The following is a 19608-nucleotide window of genomic DNA, read 5'->3' as shown; positions in this document are numbered from 1 at the left end:
CCAGTCAGTGTGTATGTCCAGCATTGCCCCTACCCAGGTGCACAATCAGGCACTTGTTCTTGTTATACTTTATGCACTTGGTGCTTAGTACCAACTGGTACCCACTTCTCTGACTTGTCCACATCTCTCTGCAAGTCCTCTCCACCCTCAGTGGAGGCAACAGCACCTCCTCATCTGGTCTCATCAGCAAACTTGCTCAGAACGTCTTCTAGTCCTGCATTCAAGTCATCTGCATAAACATGAAAGGAAAGTGGCCCCAAAATGGAACCCTGGGGACCCCGACAGTGACCATCTACCAGCCTGATGGAAAAAACTGACTATAATCCTTTGGGACTGACCTACTGGCCAACTGCTCACCCACCACATTGTGTTTCTGTCTAGCCATATGCAGAACATTCTGTCCAGAAGGTTGTTGTGAGAAACAGTATCAAAATCTCCACTGAAATCCTCAAGGATTACATCAACTGGCTTCCCTTGGTCAACTAAACGGATAACTGTGTCACAAAATGAGCTTAAATTAAACAGGACCTTTGCCTCACAAACTTGTGTTGGCTGCAACCAATGACAGAATTGTCCTTCAGCTGTTTTTCCATAACTCCCACCATCATTTTCTCCATAATTTTACCAGGCTCTGGACTGACAGGTCCATAATTGCCCAAGTCATCTTTCTTGCTCTTCCTTACAATGAGACAACATTTGACAGCTTCCTGTCAGCTGGCATGACCCTAGACTTCTTTAGATGCAATTGAAATGAGAGCCCAGAGCACACTAAGTTTTCATCATTGAAAGAAAGTAGATGTGCCATAGCTTTGCAATGCCTTGAACTCCAGAGTATGCCACAGATGGAGCAGAGGGGAAGATTTGCCTCTTCTGTAGTGAACTCATTCTTTTGGTAAGCAGAATAACACTACCTGATACATGGGGACTGTGTCTCTGCTCTGCTCTGCTCAGCTCACAGGGCAGCGGTCTGGCAGGGTGTTGCTCTCATGTCAATGCAGGTAAACTCACTTTAATCCTTTTTCCTCTGTAAATGCTTCCTCTATTTCTATGCTCAGATACACTTCCACATTCCCTCAACTACACTTTCATATATCATTAACAATTACACTTTCTTATACCATCAAAACAGTTTGTCAAAACGTACAGTTCTTCAGTTCACGTAAACTCCCTTAATACAGTCTGTATTCTTCAGTTATAAACACTGTGCCACAGAACCAGCACTGATTGAACCACCTCCCTCACACACTTCCTCGCAAGCAGTACATAGTATTACATAAATGGGTTGACACTCATTGGTCGGGTGGAATGTACACCTCTCCTCAGGACAATCTTACTAATCTACAGAGTACAAACTCCTGTCTTCTTACATACAAGCAGAAAGTACTTATGAGTGGACACACAACACAGTCTTTCACTTTGTCCGTGTCTGGCCATTTCCCTCACAGGAGGAAGGAAACATGGATCGGGACTCGGCACTCACCCTGCAGCTGTTCTGTGTCTCACTCACACCACACTCACTCTGACATTTAGATCAAAAACCATGGTTTATTCATACTACACAATGCTGACAACGTTTTCTAGCTGGAATCTTAATAACACTCATACTCTGGTCGACCAGTTGCAAACGTTAATGTTTTTCCCAGAGTCGGCTTGACACACGGTACCAAACACTTAAAGCAGATGATAATATTGAACATACAACCTATAACCCCCGTGATTACAACTTGGAGAACCCAGGCTACCATTTGACAGGCTATCCACTATATCCCATACCCGTAGGAGAGACCAACCTAGGTCCCTCCTATTGTCACCCACCTGGGAGAGAGTACTTGTTCTTGTTTCCATTCATATGACATACAGTTCCCTTTCATAGGAACTCACCCAAGGAGTCTTCCTACCCCAGCTGGCAACCAAAGCCATGAGCTCACCTCCCTGGGAGCAGCACGTATGGCTGTAAACTGTGTAGGATGTCTCCTCAAGACATATGGGCTCCACTTACCATACACATACCTGGTCCACCTATGGGTGGTCCTTGTCTGTCCCTGCAGTGATCAGGTGAGGAAGGGAGTCCTTCAGAGAAATCTCAGGGTGCGCCAAAAGTGTCTCCCTCTCAGCTGGTCCTGCAGCGAACAGAGCTGGTCCCACCTGGGCCGCCAAATTGACTACAGGAATTGAACTCTATAACCTCTATAACTGATACAGTCTCCCATGACATCCTTATACCAAAGCTGAGGAAGTATGGGATAGGTGATTGGACAGTGAAGTGGGTCGAGAACTGGCTGACTGGCAGAGTGCAGAGGGTTGTCGTTGGCGGTGCAGTGTCTGGCTGAGGGCCTGTAACGAGCGGCATCCCCCAGGGGTCTGTGCTCAGTCCGGTCTTGTTCAACATCTTCATCAATGACCACCCTCAGCAAGTTTGCTGATGACACGAAGTTGGGAGGATTGGCTGACACACCTGAAGGCTGTGATGCCATTCAGCGAGACCTGGACAGGCTGGAGAGCCGGGCAGTAAGAAACCGGATGAGGTTTAACAAAAGCAAGTGTAGAGTCTTGCACCTTGGGAGAAATAATTGCATGCACCGGTACAGGCTGGGGGAAGAGCTGCTGGGGAGGAGCTCTGCTGAGAGGGACCTGGGCGTCCTGGTGGACGACAGATTAACCATGAGCCAGCAGTGTGCCCTTGTAGCCAAAAAAGCCAATGGCATCCTGGGGTGCATTAAAAAGAGCGTGTCCAGCAGGTCGAAGGAGGTGATCCTCCCCCTCTACTCTGCCCTGGTGAGGCCTCATCTGGAATATTGTGTCCAGTTCTGGGCTCCCCAGTAAAAAAAAGACAGGGATCTCTTAGAAAGAGTCCAGCAGAGGGCCACTAAGATGGTGAAGGGCCTGGAGCATCTCCCCAATGAGGAGAGACTGAGGGAACTGGGTCTGTTTAGCCTTGAGAAAAGAAGGCTGAGAGGGGACAGGATCCAGGTTCTATAAATATTTGAGGTGTGGGGGGCAAAGTGTTGAGGCCAGACTCTTTTCAGCAGTGTGTGGAGACGGGACAAGGGGAAACAGACAGAAACTGCACCATAGGAAGTTCTGCACTAATGTGTGCAATAACTTCTTTACGGTGAGAGTGACAGAGCACTGGAACAGGCTGCCTAGGGTGGTTGTGGAATCTCCTTCTCTGGAGATATTCAAGACCTGCCTGGATGCTGAGCTGTGCAACGTGGTGTAGGGAACCTGCTTTGGCAGGGGGCTGGACTCAGTGGTCTCTGGAGGTCCCTTCCAACCCCTACAATTCTGTGATTCTGTGAATATCATGGAGTTGTTTGGATGGGGAAAGACTACCCCTTTGAATGACCTTTTGTCAGGGCATGTCCTGGGATTCCTAGGATCCTCAAAATGCAGCACTGCTTCTGTCACTGAAAAATGGGGCCCTGTGTGGGACGGAGGGAGGGTCCATGAGTCCCTGGCCCACCTGACTGAGTATTTCCATGGTCTTAGCAAAGACATACTTACAACTTGAGAATGACAGTTAGCTGTGTTCATGGTGGCATGGCCACTTTTAATGGCCTTGAACTGTCTGAACATAACTGAAGAGGCTCAGGCTGATGCAAATCAGCTATTGAATGATAGTGTTGAAAAACTGGAAAGACAGGTGGCAGTTTTGATGGGGAAAAAACCTAATTCAATCATTCTCCTATGGAAGATCAGGAACATCTCTCTGGAAGACCATGGGGACCCTGTACAAGGGAATCTGTATAAAATGGACTCTGTAAATGAAGGCACTAAAAGGTCAGATTTTGAGGTTCCATTTGGACTAGATCTATTTGAGATCTGACTGATTGTAACCCAAAAATGAAAAAAAAAAAAAAAAAAATGCAGGATAGGCTGGTGGGAGTGCCCTGACCAGTATCCAACCCCCCAAACCCTGCTGCCCATAATACAGCAGCTGAACTGATGGATACAGTACAGTGGTTTAGACAGAAACCAAGAGAGCATGCCAGCATAGCTGCTCTGGTTATGGGACATGGAGGCAGAAAGCGCTGTGGTGAATGGACTGGAAATTTCAAAACTGACATCCATTACTACTCACCCTGCCCTCAGGCAAAGACTGTATGCTCTGTCCAACATAATGAGGATAGCCATTTGATCAGTGAATGATTTATGGCTGTGTGTCATATAACATGGCCAAATAAGAATGACATACCATTAAATATCAGCCTGTGGTCCTCTATGGAGGACTAACAAAATTATATTAGAGAATTAGGCATGAAAGAGGCAATCTATGAAGATGATTTTGAGAGCCCAGTCAATAAATTTTTCATCAGGAACGAGGGATCTCATCCTACAGCCATCACCTTTACATCAGTATGGGTCTATGTTATCCATACTGAACCCCCCAGTGGCCCTCAGGTGCTGTAATACAACAGGCTGCCCAATTGATGGGGAGACAAGAGTGCCTACGGCCAGATGCAGGCTCTGAATGGTGGTGGAAAGGTCTGAGAAAGGCAGAGAACCATCTGCTGCCATGACTTAGGCGTCCAGCCCCTAAGGTAATCCAGTCTGGACCCATTAGGGTCTTGAGACAACAAATGTTTAAAGACCAGATTAGAGCAGGAGTTCAGTTTAAAAAGATCGATGGACAGCATAATCAGGAAAAAATATCTGTTAAACAGGCCCAAGCACTGAGTATTTATAGTCCAACCTTTTCAGCCAAACTAGATGTGAATGTAACTCAAGAAGGGTCTGGATGGGGGCTCTGGCAGAGCCAGAGTTCTTTGTGAACCCCTATGAGGTTTTGGCCACAGGTTTGGCATGGAGCAGAATAAAGATACATCACAGTTGAAAAGCATTTATTGGCTACCTATTCTACACTACAGGTGGTAGAACCAGTAGCTCAGATTTCAGAGGTTATCGTTAAACAACAAGGCCAGTCCAGGGGTGGGTAAAAGATCTAACACACATCTCTATGATGGGGGTGGCCCAATCACAAGCAGTGGTGCGCTCAGTTGTTCTGCTTGCCTGCTCCTCAAGGAGTTAAGAGAAATCGATGCCTGTTGCGTGTTCGAGTGCATGCGCAATGCCATGTGGAGGGCTTATCACAATAAAGATTGGCGGATTTGCTGCGTAGACCGGTCAGAACTCAGATCTGCGTTGTGCTTCCTGCGGCACCAAACGCCCAACAGTGGCAGTTCCGCTTATTGGCCAGCAGGTGGCAGCAGAGACCACGGAAAGAACGTCTGCGGGACAGACCCTGGGGATCCGTTCTTTTGATTATAGGGGAAGAACACAAAGATGGAAGAGGAGGGAAGGGGGAAAAAAAAAAGAAAAAAAAAAATCAAACCACAGCAAACAAATAAAAACTTCTCCAAACGTAGCAAACGTGAATGTCTGTCAATAAATTAATGAGTAATTAAATTGATATCCCTTTCCCACCCCCCCCCCCCCCCCCCCCCCAACTTCTGAGATGAAAAAAAAACACTTCTTTTAGAAGAAAACAGAGTAGTAACAACTTCTGTACCTACATTCACCACTCTGAGATCCTGTCTGGGTCTCCCAAGGCTTGTAAATAACCACTGGGTCGGTTCTGATGTCGCGTGATTTGTTGTCAGTTCTCTCATGGTTCTCCGGTCAGTTCTCCGGTGCCAGGATCTGCCACAGGGCATTCTGACCACGGGCATCATGTTTCTACGCTGCCGCCTGCATTTAACAGGCAATGGGACTGCCCAGCATGTGCAAGGCAGCACCTCTTTCACACCACCAGAATGTTTAAGGCTGTTGGGATTGTTGTTAGCGTCCCATTAACACTGAGGCTAGAGATACCCTTAGGATTGACATTACTATTAGCATTACTTTGATGGTGCCCTATCTGGGTCATTTCCAGGGGATGTCAGGAGTAAGGCACAGTGTCAGGAGAAAAAGAACAGACTCTGTTACTTTATAAACGTGATAATAGAGAGAGTTCATTGGAAAAAATACAACTCTTAAATAATGCAAAGCATGTTTCTGATTGGATGCAGGCATCATCTGGGCTCTGATTAATATTACTCTTAAGGTAAAGATTATTGTTACCATAATGATTTTTTTTTTGGATTATGATCAGGGTTAAGGTTCCTTTTGCTACAAACTTCTAGCATCATTTTTGTTGTTGCATTTGGAGTTAGGGACGATTTTAGAATCAGGGTAAGGGTTAGGATTAGAGTTACATTGCTGGTTAATGCTGTTATCTTTACAGCTCCTGTGAGGGTTGGGGTCTGGGTCAGGTGTTTAAAAATGAAATGAAAAAAGAATTAAAAAAATATATTGAAAGCTTCAGATTTCCTTAATCTTTGTGGGAATCATATAATGTGCAACTCAGATCTACCTCTTCGTGCAGTGACTGCCTGTAAATTTGCTGGAGCCTAATATAATATGGCCTTGTGCTTTCCACTAACTCACCTTCATTTCATTTTCATTACATTTGCTTGGTAGTCAGATTTTGGTGTGTGGATATTTTAAAACAATCTAACTGACATTAGCAAAAAATTAAAAATAAAATTAAAAAAAATGCACAACAGCATCGTATCAATTTTTATAGATAAGATAAAGAAGAGCAGTTTCCCTTAGTTTTCTGTGCCTCTTTACTTTCTTACCCTCTCCCCTTGTGTGAGAAACTCTCAAAGTCAAAGATTTCTAGTTAGGCAAAGATGGCAGCGATAGCAGCAGTGCTTATTCATTATTGCAATACTGCGCGCACATCCCCTATTGGCAAGGGAGAAACTGCACACCAGTCAGTGAAATCAGTTCTGTTCTGTGCCCTAAACCCACTGCAGGTGATGCTCTCATGGCTCTCATTGGTTGAGCATCTCAGGCTCACAGACTCCTCGAGACTGTGGCTAGGATTCATTTCCATAGAAGGTCAATTACCAACCTCTTGTTTTTAGGTCTGCCTTGTACTTTTCTGCGGACAGAGAAGGGCAATGTTTCCAAAAGTCAGTACATTCATTCTGTCCTGTGCTGGGCTCTACCCACCCTGTATTTATCTTGTGCTTGTCTCAATTCTCCCCATGTCAGAATGCCCCCAGTCTGAACTTAATTCTGTTCAGCAACTTTCTTGGTGCAAAAACTACTTATACAGCTGTTTTACAAGAGGGTTATACATTCAGTTAGGGCCTACACTATGTACTGAAAATACTGGAAACTTCCACTGCAAAAACACAATCTACCTCTCCCATCTGTGCAGCCTTGCAGACCCAGAGCATGCCAGGTTATTTCTGCTTTCATAGCATTTGCATGCTGTAGGGTGAGCACAAGGTTCTGCTGCTTGATTCTTCTGCAAGAGCTGCCTACCGGCAAATGGTTGCAGGGATGGAGGATGTGACAGAAAGCATTTGTCTCCACAAGAGCAGAGTTACATTCAGTGCAGAGTGTGAGAGTCAGGTTGGTGTGGAAAAGCACTGACACGCTGGGGATGATGCAGTGCTCACATGTCTAACACTCACAGACATTACTGTCAGAAGGATGGTGCTGTGTTGTGCTTCTACCTTTGGCAGCCCCTGGAGAAATGCTATGGCACACAGAACACCTTTGTATTGCACTGACTGCTGCCATGCAGCATGGATTTAACACACCAAATCCAGAGGAGCATGACTGCATCTAACTGCCCTGAGAAAAACTACTGTAGCTGAAGAGATGAGGAGGCAGCTGCTCATCTGCAGAACAAGCAGTACTGCCAGACATTGGGCCAGGTGAGCACCTCCTGCTGCAGCGTGATGATGACAGGGCTGGAGATGATCTGCAAAGCCAGCTTAAAAGTGGGAGACGTGAGTCAACATGGCAGGAGGACAGAGGTGTTAGGGAGCAGCCAAGGCATCAAAGAGTATCAAAAGGCTTTGAAAAGTATCACAAAGTGACAGCCAGGAAGACTGGGATATATCATGAGCAGCAACCTGGATGCTAGAGATTATTTGCTCCCATACAAAATGGTAGAGATCTTGCTGCAGACATCCCAAAGCCAGGCAAAATGGGAACCCAGAGCTCTGCCTGCACGAACCCCACAGCCATAGCATTGCAAGCTGAGCTGCCTTGCTGTTTGTTGCATTCATCCCAATCCCTGTGATTGAAGACTCAGAATGCAGTCGAGGCGATGACTGAGCATGAGAGTGACTTTATTCAATAAAAGACAGGAGGGCTTGAGAGGTCAAGGGTGAAGATGGGACTCCTCTTGTCAAGATGAGAGTGGCTCAGAGCTGGTGCTGCTGCCTGGTGCCTGGGACTGGCAGCCTGACTCTAAGTCCCCATCTAAGATGCTCAGCTTCACCTCACTGATGCTGCCCTGCTCCTGCATGGTGGTGCTGCTGCTGGGACACTCGGGCTGTGCTTGGGATGGGCAGCACTGCAAAGGCGCTGGGTCACAATCCAGGCAGGTGACTGCTGTGTCTGGCAGGCTCAGGTCAGGAGCTTCAGCAGAGCCAGGAGATATGAGAGCATGAACGTGGATGAGCCCCTTGTGTCCATCACTGTTACCATGTGGAAGGCTGTCATCTGAATTGCAGCGATTCATGCTTAATAAGAACTCTCCATTGATGGAAAGACACTGCTTGGTTTGGATCTTTGGGGTTGACGAGGGCTCGAATCACCTAGGAAGGCATAGAAACACAAGGGTTAGTTTCAAACATTTGCAAGTTGAATCATGAAAGGTTGTTGATACTTGGTAATAGAGTGGCGGCAGGAAGAAGCAAGTAGGCTTGAAGCAGCATAGCCACTGTCTTGAAAGTGATCCTCATTCAGGTCCAGCTCGTGTGTTGTTTCACTGTAATCTGCTTCTTTGGGTCTACCTAGTGGGCAGCAACACTCGAGCTGTTACTGATATCATTGAAAAGAACTGGAGACAATTGTTCTATTCCTAAGAGCTTCAAGGTGCCTAGAAGCACAAATAGAAACCAGCAGTATTTCATCACTTCACCAAAAGGAAGGTCAAACACCTGAGCTGTGAAGAGCAGTTACAGAACCTATGCATAAGATCACACCAGACATACTTTGTTCTAACAACAGTTATGGCACATAGTCCATTTCCTTCAATATTCCCAAAATGAAATGATGTGGAGCATTACAGGGAAAGAAACACTGCACACAGACACTATGACCCTGATTAGACTCAAGCAGCAGACTTAAAACAAGTCAGAGTTTTTGATTCCAGGATATTTCAGGACCTATCGTGTGAAATTCAGTTACACAACAGTGCCTAGGTGCCTGCGTTTCAAGCAACTTTCAGATCACAGCCATGTAAAATAAAAACAAATTCAGTGCAGAAATAGCAAGCCTGTACCTTAATACTCATGAGATTATCCATTTTTTACTGCATTCTGACTAAGTTCTAAAACTTGCTCATCCCAGTTCACTTCAGCAAGTTCCACCAATTCAAGCAACGCAGTTCTGAGATCCTGTGTATGTTGTGCAGATAGAATTGAACAGTGCAGAAATAATCTCTGACAGCTTTAAGAGCTCTGTTCTGCTTACAAACTCTCAGTCCAAAACTATTCTCAGTTTTAAGGAAATGAACACCTGAAGCAGTTGGATCATCTGCCGCATTCTGCTTCTTGGCATCATGATTAGCACAAAGGGTTTTCTGCTGTCCTGCAGAGATGGAAAAAGTCCTGCTTACAAATGGACCAAGTTTCAGTGTACAGCAGAGTTTGTACCAGACTAAAAAGCCACGCCATTCAATTCATGTGCTCAGGTTGTTATGCACTCCGAAAGGAAACAGAACTAACTGTTGGATTCTGAAGGCAATCTGTGGGGTCCTACATTACCTCCTGATTCTGGAAGAGGAAATTCTAATAGCAAATGCAGAACTTTGATCTTTGTAGACATGAGAAGAGCTGGCATTTAGGAACATTCATTTCAGGGAAATCAAATGATGTGTCTGTATTTTTTACTACAGATTATTTAGGTACAGAATTAGGCTACAGTGCCACATAGGCCAACCAAGTGTAGAACCAAATCCACAAAATACTGGTAGACAAAGCAGCAAAAACAGGGACAATATTCAGCAGACAGGCCTTTCTACCCACAGCTCAGCATGTTCTGCCATCCGAAAAGCAAGGCCTCTTGTCAAGCTCAGCTATTTCCCTTCTCAGTGTATTCTAGCACCACTGATACCCACTGGTATCCTCCTGTAGAGTGCCATCATATTGTCATCATCCAAAGGGAAAACCCACACAGCAGAGCATACAGCACTACACCCATGCTCCAAATATCCGCCTGAAAAACAAAAAGACAAGCTTACAAACCTGAAGCACCTCAAATGGCTTCCTGACAGACTGGATTGTCTGCCCTTGCCAATGCCCACATATAGCCCATGAAAAGCTGGCTCTTTCCCTCAGGAAATAAAACCTTATCGTCCCAGAGAAAGCATATAACCCTCATTCAATTGCCCTTCCACTCAGCTTAGAGCACTAGTAAAACCAGCATCTTCACCTTAGCTCATCACACTGCTGCAGTTCCTTTTACAAGGATTTCACTGGCAAAAATGAAATCAAAGCCGTCACAAGGGATTTAGCACAGTTACATGTTACTGGCTACGAGAGCTGTCAGCACAGTCACCTGTCAGGCTTTGCTGCTGTTCTATTTATGTAGAGGCACAACAAGGTTCAGACACCTCACAGTGCAGTTCTCACTTTGACTGTAAAGAAAAAGGAGGCTTGAAAAGCAGTGTGTGGAAAACAAAGAAACAAGAATTAGAACAACAGTGGGGCCATGGCACTTGTAGGAATTGCTCCGCCTTTAACAGCGATTCAAGAAGGATGAGGGCATTCCAAACCAGACCAGTTTGGACAGATTAACAACTGCAAGTAGTGGGTTCCAAAATTCCAGACATGAAATCAAAGCTGGAAAAACTCTTCACATTTTCATCTCTCAATTTTTAGTACATTGTGCATTACAACGGAAACAATTCTTCACATACAACTTGGAAGCTAAAGACAAGTCTGACAAAACAGACTGCACAGAAATGATGGATAATTAACAGAGCAAATTGCTCTTTCAAACACTTAGTAATAGAAAGAGATCTCTGAAGTTGCTGTTCTGTAGAGCACCAAAGCAGTCGCTTGAGGCAGTTCAGGATTAGCCTGAGACGAACCAGCCAGCTGTGAACTGAGACCAATTGCACTTCTTCTATTTTACTTTCATTCTATGTGACCTCACTAAGCAAATATTGTCTAAGACCATGAGTATCACATAAATGTGCAGATCTCAAGCTGCTCACTTATCTAGTACCCTTGGCATGATGCTTTATTTTCCTCAGCTATTCATCTAGATTGTGTCTGTTGATTGTGCAACAACAGCCTGTTGGTCTCGATTACCTGTGAGAGGCTCTAACTTTGGCCAGGAAAAATCATTTGAGGATAAGTAATTATCTGGGACTCAGTAAGGCAGTCTTCCCATGCTTTCATAACAGCAGAGATACACACACACACAAACTCATGGAACCCCACTGCTTTGCACAATCCTGTGCACACTCACATGTGTCATGCACTGATTTCCCAGCCAGTCCTCATGGGGTCTATTACTTAGGACAGGAGTGTAGGGGAGCAGCCAGAAGCTGTTTGCATTCCCTGCTGTCTGCTGGGCAGCTTTGCTGGAGATGCTTGGGTTGCTTTGCTTTTCCTTGGGAGGTGGGAAGGAGCTTTGGGTTGGAGGCACATCCCGTGCCAGAGCATCTCGATGGCACGTGTGTGGCACTGATCTGCAGCAGATGAAGGGGAGGAGGTCCCAGCACAGCCCTGCACCATGCTCTGCCACACTGGGCAGCTTGTTCCTGGCTCAGCAGCGCCATCAGACAAGGAGCAGGGAAGGAAATCAAGGATGGGGGGTACCATCAAACGCAGTTAGTGCATGCCTGTGCAAGACAAACAGACCCAGAGCTTGCGGGTTATTCCTGCTTTTGTAGCATTTGTGTGCTGTAGCTGAGCAAAAGGTTCTGCTGCTTGAATCTTCTTCTGCAAGAGCCACCTACCGGTAAATGTCTGCAGGGATGGAGGATGTGACAGAAGCATTTGTCTCCATGACAGCGTAGTTACACTTGGTCTAGAGAGTGAGAGAGGCAGGCAGCACTGCCTGATGTTGGTCAGGGCGAGTTCCTCCTGCCGCAGCACGATGATGGCAGGGCTGGAGATGATCTGCAGGGACAGCTCACAGGTGAGAGCCAGGAATGGACACGGCGGGAGGACAGAGGTGTTAGGGAGCAGCCACGGCATCAAAGAGCATCAAAAAGCCCTGAAAAGCATCACAGCCACAGCCAGGAAGCTTGGGGTTTTCATGAGCAGCATCCAGGATGCTAGAGACTATTTGCTGCCATACACAACGGCAGCAGAGCTCTCGCTGCAGGCATCCCAAAGTCAGGCAAAATGGGAACACACCCAGAGCTCGGCCGCACAAACCCCACAGCCAGAGTGTTGTAAGCTGAGCTGCCTTGCAGTTTCTTGCACTCATCCCAATCTCTGCGAATGAAAACTCGGAATTCAGTCAAGGCGTTGATTGAGCACGAGCGTGCCTTTATTCAATAGGAGAAAGGAGGGGGTGTGAGGTCTGGAGGAAAGATGGGACTCATCCTCTCTTGTAATCATGAGAGCTGCTCAGAGACCGTGCTGTTGCCCGGAGCCTGGGACTCGTGTCCTGATTCTGTGCCCCCCTGCGAGATGCTCAGCTTCTCCTCGGTGATGCTGACCTGAGCCTGCATGGTGGTGCTGCTGTCGGGGCACTCGGGCTGTGCTTGGGCTGGGCTGCACTGCAGAGACATTGAGTCCAGGCTGGTGCCTGAGGTGTCTGGTGGGCTCAGGTCAGCAGCTTCAGTAGGGATGGGATGAATGAAGGCTTCAACGATGATCACCTACTTCTCTTGATAGCTGATGTTATACGGAAGGCTTTCATCTGAACTGCAGCATTCTGTGCTTAGTAACAACTCTTCATTGATGGAAGATGCGTCATCGTAACATGCCCTGCGTCTTGGGGATATACAAGGGCTCGGGTCACCTAGGAAGGAGCAGATGTACAGCAGTTAGTGTCGAACGTTTGCAAGATGAACCATGGAGATTCTTGACATTTGGCTATGTAGTGGTGGTGGGCAGAAGCAAATAGGCTTCTAGCAACAGTGTCACTGTCTTGAAAGTGATCCACGTGCAGGTCCAGCTCTTGTGTTGACAAGAGACTCATTTGGGAAAGACAGGGATCAAGACGGGCTTGAACGCCAGAAGAAGGTACAAGCCCACTGAAAGCATGAATTCTACCTGTGTTGCTGACAAGCAGTGTTTTGTAAGCTGGACTTGCACCCTTACCTGCCAGGACCAAGACTTCTGCTTCAGAGGGCTCCCTGGCACTGCTCTGCAGTTGGCGTTTGGCCACAGGGGATGGTTTGCCCAGGCAGAAGCAGGAACACCAACTGCCAGCTGCTGACTCTGCCCTCTTCCTGGGAGAACTCATTCTGCAGAGAAAACAGAGCATGCTGTCAGACGTGGTGCAGGGTGATGGAAGAGCTGCACCGAGCCCTGGCCAAAAGTTGCCTGTTCTGGGCACTGCCTGCTTTCTGCTGAAACACAGCTTAGAAACGCCCTCTGTTTCAAACAGCAGAGGATGCTTCCATTCCTCCAGCTCAGCCCTCAAGTCCTGAAGGCTAAATACCTCTCAACGATGTCAAGCAAGGACATGGATCCGGAGAATGTCGGAGGCTCAGGCTGCTTTGCTCTCCCGGGGCTGGCCTTCACCAGGGAACAAAGGCCGTTGATGAGCTTGCCCCATTTCTTTGGCTCTGCGCAACAAAACAAAGAAACCAGTTCATTTCAGGCCTGGCTCGGTTGGACGAAGCTGAGCGCAATGCATTCGACAGAGCATGTAACAACGGGAAGAACATTCCCAACAAGGACACGCAAGAATGGATTTTCCCCATCCCTGGAGGTGCCCAAGGAGATTACTGTAGTTCTCTTTCTAAGCTTGCTGAACTTGGGCATAAATAAACCCCCTGAAAGTAACGTTCTGACCCTATTTGACTAACTCGCGTTGTCAAATGTAAATTACGCACCTGGCTTTGGCAATGAATTGAGGAGGGAATCGGGAACTTTTCCGCTGATGAGTTCCATGCACTCACCAGGGAAAAGCCCAACCTGTAATTAGAACAAAAAGACAGGTGAGCATTAGCCCGAGCCCAGAGCCAAAGGGAAGGTCCACTGACAGTGACACAGGGCAACTGTTTGCATCCAGCAGCCATCCGTTGCAGGCAGAGCAGCTCCAACTCTACTGAAGTTGTGCTCTCTAGTCAAAAACGTGTGCCTACCTCAAAGCCACGCTTGCCTCTCCACCAGGGGCTCAGCCTGTTGATATGTCCTCATATCAACAATGCTCACCAGATCTCTGACCTGAAAGAGATTGAAACATCAATCCCAGATTCAGCAAATCTGGTAGGAAAACAAAGCAGAAAGGACTGCCCTCTTCTATGCACGACAACACGGAATGCCTGGAACTGCTTACCTCCAGAGAGAGCTCATCTGGCCCCTGGGTGACGTGGCTCTTAATAACATGGGCTGCCGCAAATGCTGGTACGTTTAAAGATGACATAGCACGCACCAGCTGCGGCTTCTGCATGTTATCAGCCTGCAAAACCGAGAACAGGCCGTGGTCAGGAGCTGAGGACAAACCAGGAGGATTTCAAGGTGAGGAGCACATCTGCAGAGAAAGCTGCAGCAAATGCGCTCCGTCCTTATCAGGAGCACTTCAGAAGGAGCTGCACGTCTCATAGCTCTGGAGCAGCACTTCTTCCCCACCCTTCACTACTCCAAGCAGCTCCAACAAACTTCTCAGAAGAAATCCAGGCCAGCACAGACCTGGCAGACCAGAACCAAGTGCAGCTTGTGTGACGGCAGTGCCCACTCCTTGCTTCCACCCTGCTCCAGCAGGTTAAGGAGTCTGAGCATCACTGGCCTTTGACAACTCAAGACTTTCAGCACCTCATGCCAACATTTCTCACTAAGATACACCTAAGGCATTGAATTCTCTTCTCACTACCTCCTCTCAGTCCTCCCCTAGGAACAGAAACCATTTAGATTCCACAGCAAACTACAGCATCTACCCTGCAAGAGCACATTGAACCACCTGCAACAATGAAACATGGTTTTGGAGAGTGGGTCTGAAAACACACCTTTAGACAGCTGTCTCCCTGTAGCCAAAAGGAAACCAAGTAGCAAAAGAAGAGTCCAGCCTGAAACATGCCCATGCTACTAGCCCAAGTTTCTCACAGTGAATGCAGAATCCATCCTGTTCTTGAGGTAACAAATAACCAGTGGGTCTCCTCTTGCTCCACCCCTTCTCCTTCAAAGCCAGAAAAAGAAAAACAGGTAGAAGAAAACCCAGACGTACCTTTCCACACAAAGAGCAGAAAGTGGAACAGCAGTTGTCTCCTTCCTGAGACATGGTGGGGAGCATCCCAGAGGAAGCCCAAGTTCTTTGCTTCTCTCCACAGGGACTTCAAGCATTCTTGGCAAGAGCTGCTTTTGTTCTTTCTTCAATTGCTTCCATCACCAGAATCTCCTTTGGAAAAGGAACCCGAATGAAAGAATCAGCAAATGAAAAAGAATGAGCAATAGCCACTTTACCAGCTTTCTCCTAACATGCAATTTAGACCCCCAATTCGGGCAAGGTCTTAAAATCAGCTGGTTACAAGAACTGTCCCAAAATATATCCAGCTTCTGTACAGCTGCTGTTATTTCTGACAGCGAGTGTAATCACAGAATCATAGAATGGCCCGGGTTGGAAGGGACCTCAAGGATCATGAAGATCAATCACCTCCCTGTCCCTGCTGGCCATCCCCTCTTCTGATGGAGCCCAGGGGACCATTTGCTCTCTGAGCTGCAAGAGCACGCTGATGGCTCACGTTCTGTTTTTCATCCACCAGGACCCCCAGGTCCTTCTCTGCGGGGCTTCTCTTAAGGACTGCTCCTCCCAGTCTGTAGAAATGCCTGGGATTCCTCCAGCCCAAGTGCAAAACCTTGCACTTTGCTGTGTTCAACCTCATTAGATTCACGTAGGCCAACCTCTCGGTTGAGCTCCCTCTGAATGGCATCCCTTCCTTCCACTGCGTCAGCCGCACCACTCAGCAAACAGCAGAGGGTGCACTCCATTGCATCATTGGTGTCTCTGATAACCATGTAAAAAAGCACTGGTCCCAAGACAGACTCCTGGATGACACCACTTGTTATCGGCCTCCACCTGTACATCAAACCATGAATCACCACCCTCTGTCCTCTACAAAACCTCTTTGTCTTCTACTCCTGCTGCAGCTGCAATGGCTGCACCAGCATGACTCACGTTTGACAATCCTCCAGCTCTGGCCTAGCCATGCACAGCAGCAGTCCGTCTCCCTCCCAGCTCACTCACCAGTGTGCTGCTGTGCCCCAAATTCAGTGCAGTAGCACTGAGAGCAGGCAGCACCCATCACCCTCCTCTAACTCTCTCTGCCAGCTGCGATGAGGACTGACATAGCACGCCCACCCCAGCCCAGCTTTTCTGCTGAGACACCTCCCAGCAACCACCCAGCACCAATCCCAGTTGCTGCAAGCTGTCTGAGAGCCTGCTGGAGTGCACTGACAATAACTTTGTGGGTCAAGTATTAAGCACACCAAGCAGAAGGGAAGCATTACTGGACATGGTGCACAGCAGGGGTTAAGACTGGAGGTGGTCAGGGCTGTAGTGACCATGCCCTCCTAGAGTTCCTCATCTCAAGGAATGCAGGCCTGGCAAAAAGCAAAGTCAGGATCCTGAGCTTCAGGAGAGTCAGCTGCAGGCTGTTCAAAGAATTCTTGCATGAGAGACACTGGAAAACTGTTTTTAGGGGTAAAGGAATGGAAAAGAGATGGTAACTTTCTCAGAAAACCTTACTCAGAGCTGGAGCTCTGAGCTCCATCCCGACCACACGAAACACAGTAGAGGAGGCAGGAAAGCAGCATGGCTGAACCTGCTGGTTACAGGGAGCAACAAGAAGGAAATGGAGAAACAGCGGAAACGGAGACATGCAGCCTGGTCGCTTTGGTGGCCTTCTACAGTGGAGTGACAGCATCAGTAGGGAAAGGAAAAGCAACTGACATCACTCAGCCAGACTTTTGCAAGGCCTTCGATGTTGAGCAAGTTTCCTGTTAGAACTCAGTGTGAACAAATCTACCACTGAGCAACACCCTGAGCCCCCACTCACCTCAGCAGAGGTCAGCCTGCACCCCAGCCTTCCGCCTATTCTGCTCCATTGATGGAAGCACACCGGGCATCATTGCTACTCACCCGACCAATGATGATAGGGGCAGAAAAGGGAATTCCTCTTTACCTTTCAGATGAAAAATTGATGACTGTGTGGAATCTTCCCAGTACAGCTGTGGGGCCTTCCTTTACTTGTATCCTGCTGCTCCGTGTCACAGTGGGAGAGCTGCTCTGGCCTCTCCTCTCAGCCTGTGCCTCCTGCAGTGTGAGCAGCTTTGTGGATAGAGGAGACACCCACACAGACTTGGGCCTGGATAGAGAACTGTGCCCTACAACATAGGTACATTTACATCACGCTCTTTTCCTTGTGTGTGAGCAATCCTTGCTCTTTTCAGATGGTACTATGAGCGTGTGACACCCCAAACACATATTTAGCATCTGTCCATATCATTAAGGCTCTCGTCAAGGCAGTTATTTCAGCCTTCTGAGGGGTAGTCCCCATGGCTGATGGTTGTGCTTCCATTCCCTGCTCAGTAGCAGTTACTGCATGTCCTGCCTTAAAGCCTCCTTGTCTCACAAAACTGCAGCTGCTGGTAAATCAGGCGTCTTCTGCATCTTCTAAGGGTTCGTCCTTCAGCTCCAACTGACTGGATGTAATGTGCAGCATCAGTTGTTTCAAAGCAGTGATGTCATCCTGGTTCTCCACCAGGGGAGTTCCGCTAAGGAAAGATACTGGGTTGGCAATAGTAGTTACAATTATTTCTATATCACCCTGCTCTACCAGGATGGCCTGGTATTTCGGGAATCTTTGGGGTGAACAGATGCCATTCAGAGGGACCTTGACAGGCTGGAAAGCTGGGCTCGGGTGAACCTAATGAGGTTCAACACGGCAAAGTGCAAGGTTTTGCACTTGGGCCGGAAGAACCCCAGGCACCTGTACAGGCTGGGAGGAGTTGTCCTTGAGAGCAGCTCGGCTGAAAAAGACCTAGGGGTCCTGATAGATGAGAAACTTAACATGAGCCAGCAGTGCGCTCTGGCAGCCCGGAAAGCAAATGGGATCCTGGGCTCCATCAGGAGAGGGGTGGTCAGCAGGGATAGGGAGGTGATCGTCCCTCTCTACTCTGCTCTTGTGAGGCCCCATCTGGAGTACTGTGTCCAGGTGCGGAGCCCTCAGTACAAAAAAGATATGGAGATTTTGGAAAGGGTCCAGAGGAGGGCCACAAAGATGATCAGGGGGCTGGAGCACCTCCCCTATGAGGACAGGCTGAGGGAGTTGGGTTTGTTCAGCCTGGAGAAGAGAAGGTTGCGGGGTGACCTCATTGCAGCCTTTCAATACCTGAAGGGAACTTACTCCCAGGAGGGGAGTAAACTCTTCGAAAGGGCTGATAATAGCAGGACTAGGGGAAATGGTTTTAAGTTGAAGGAGGGAAGATTTAGGTTGGATGTTAGGGGAAAGTTCTTTACTAGAAGGGTGGTTAGGTCCTGGAACAGGCTGCCCAGTGAGGTTGTGGATGCCCCGTCCTTGGAGGTGTTCAAGACCAGGTTGGACGGGGCCCTGGGCAACCTGATCTAGTAAAGGCGTATGTTTGGTGGCCCTGCTAGGCAGGGGGGTTGGAACTACATGATCCTTGAGGTCCCTTCCAACCCGGGTAATTCTGTGATTCTGTGATTCTGTGGGGTGAAAGCCAATGTCCCCCTTTTGCCTCCAATACAGTAAACACTGCATGAGATATTAAAACTGGTAGCCTTTGGCCCAGTGTAGATTGATGGGCTTCTTGAATATTGAGCACCAGTGCACCCTGGATATCCCTTACTCACTTCAAGCTGTTTCAAGTTTACCATCAGTCCGTAGCTGTGTATCCATGGTCGGCACCCTCCTGTCATTCCTGGCAACGTATGGAGTTCCTTGGCAGTTTGCAGCTCAGGGGTTGAGCAGATGGCTTCTTTCTTGGCAGTCCTTAAGGTTCAAAGTCCAGCTGTCATCTCCTATCCCAAATACGTCACTTGCTGCTGAGTTAGTTGTGCTTTCTGTAAACCAAGAAACTCAGCAAACTCTCAGTCTATTGTACACAGTCCTTTTGTTGCTGTGGCACCCACGTGCTCCAGTAAAGTTCCACCCTAGGATGGAGGATCCCAGGTCTCAGGCTCACGAGTTGACCAGTTCTCAACAATCATTTAGCTGTTCTCACAACCCTGGGTAACACTGTTCAGGTTCACTGAGTCTCTTCTCCCTCTATTAGGGAGAACAGATACACGCAAGTACTCGTATGCTATCATGAGGAATTCAGTAGGTTACATTTAATTTAGAAGCATGATGCAATCAAAAGCTCGCTTAAATAAAAGCATACCCTTTTCTTTCACTCAAAATAATAGCCCAGAAAAAAATAAAAACAAAACAAAACTCTCATC

This window comes from Coturnix japonica, unplaced genomic scaffold (assembly GCF_054131305.1).
Source record: "Coturnix japonica strain WE unplaced genomic scaffold, WE-NBRP24 Scf041, whole genome shotgun sequence".
Lineage (NCBI taxonomy): Eukaryota > Metazoa > Chordata > Aves > Galliformes > Phasianidae > Coturnix > Coturnix japonica.
The sequence above is the reverse complement of the archived record's forward strand: the minus strand, read 5'-3'. Positions refer to the sequence as shown.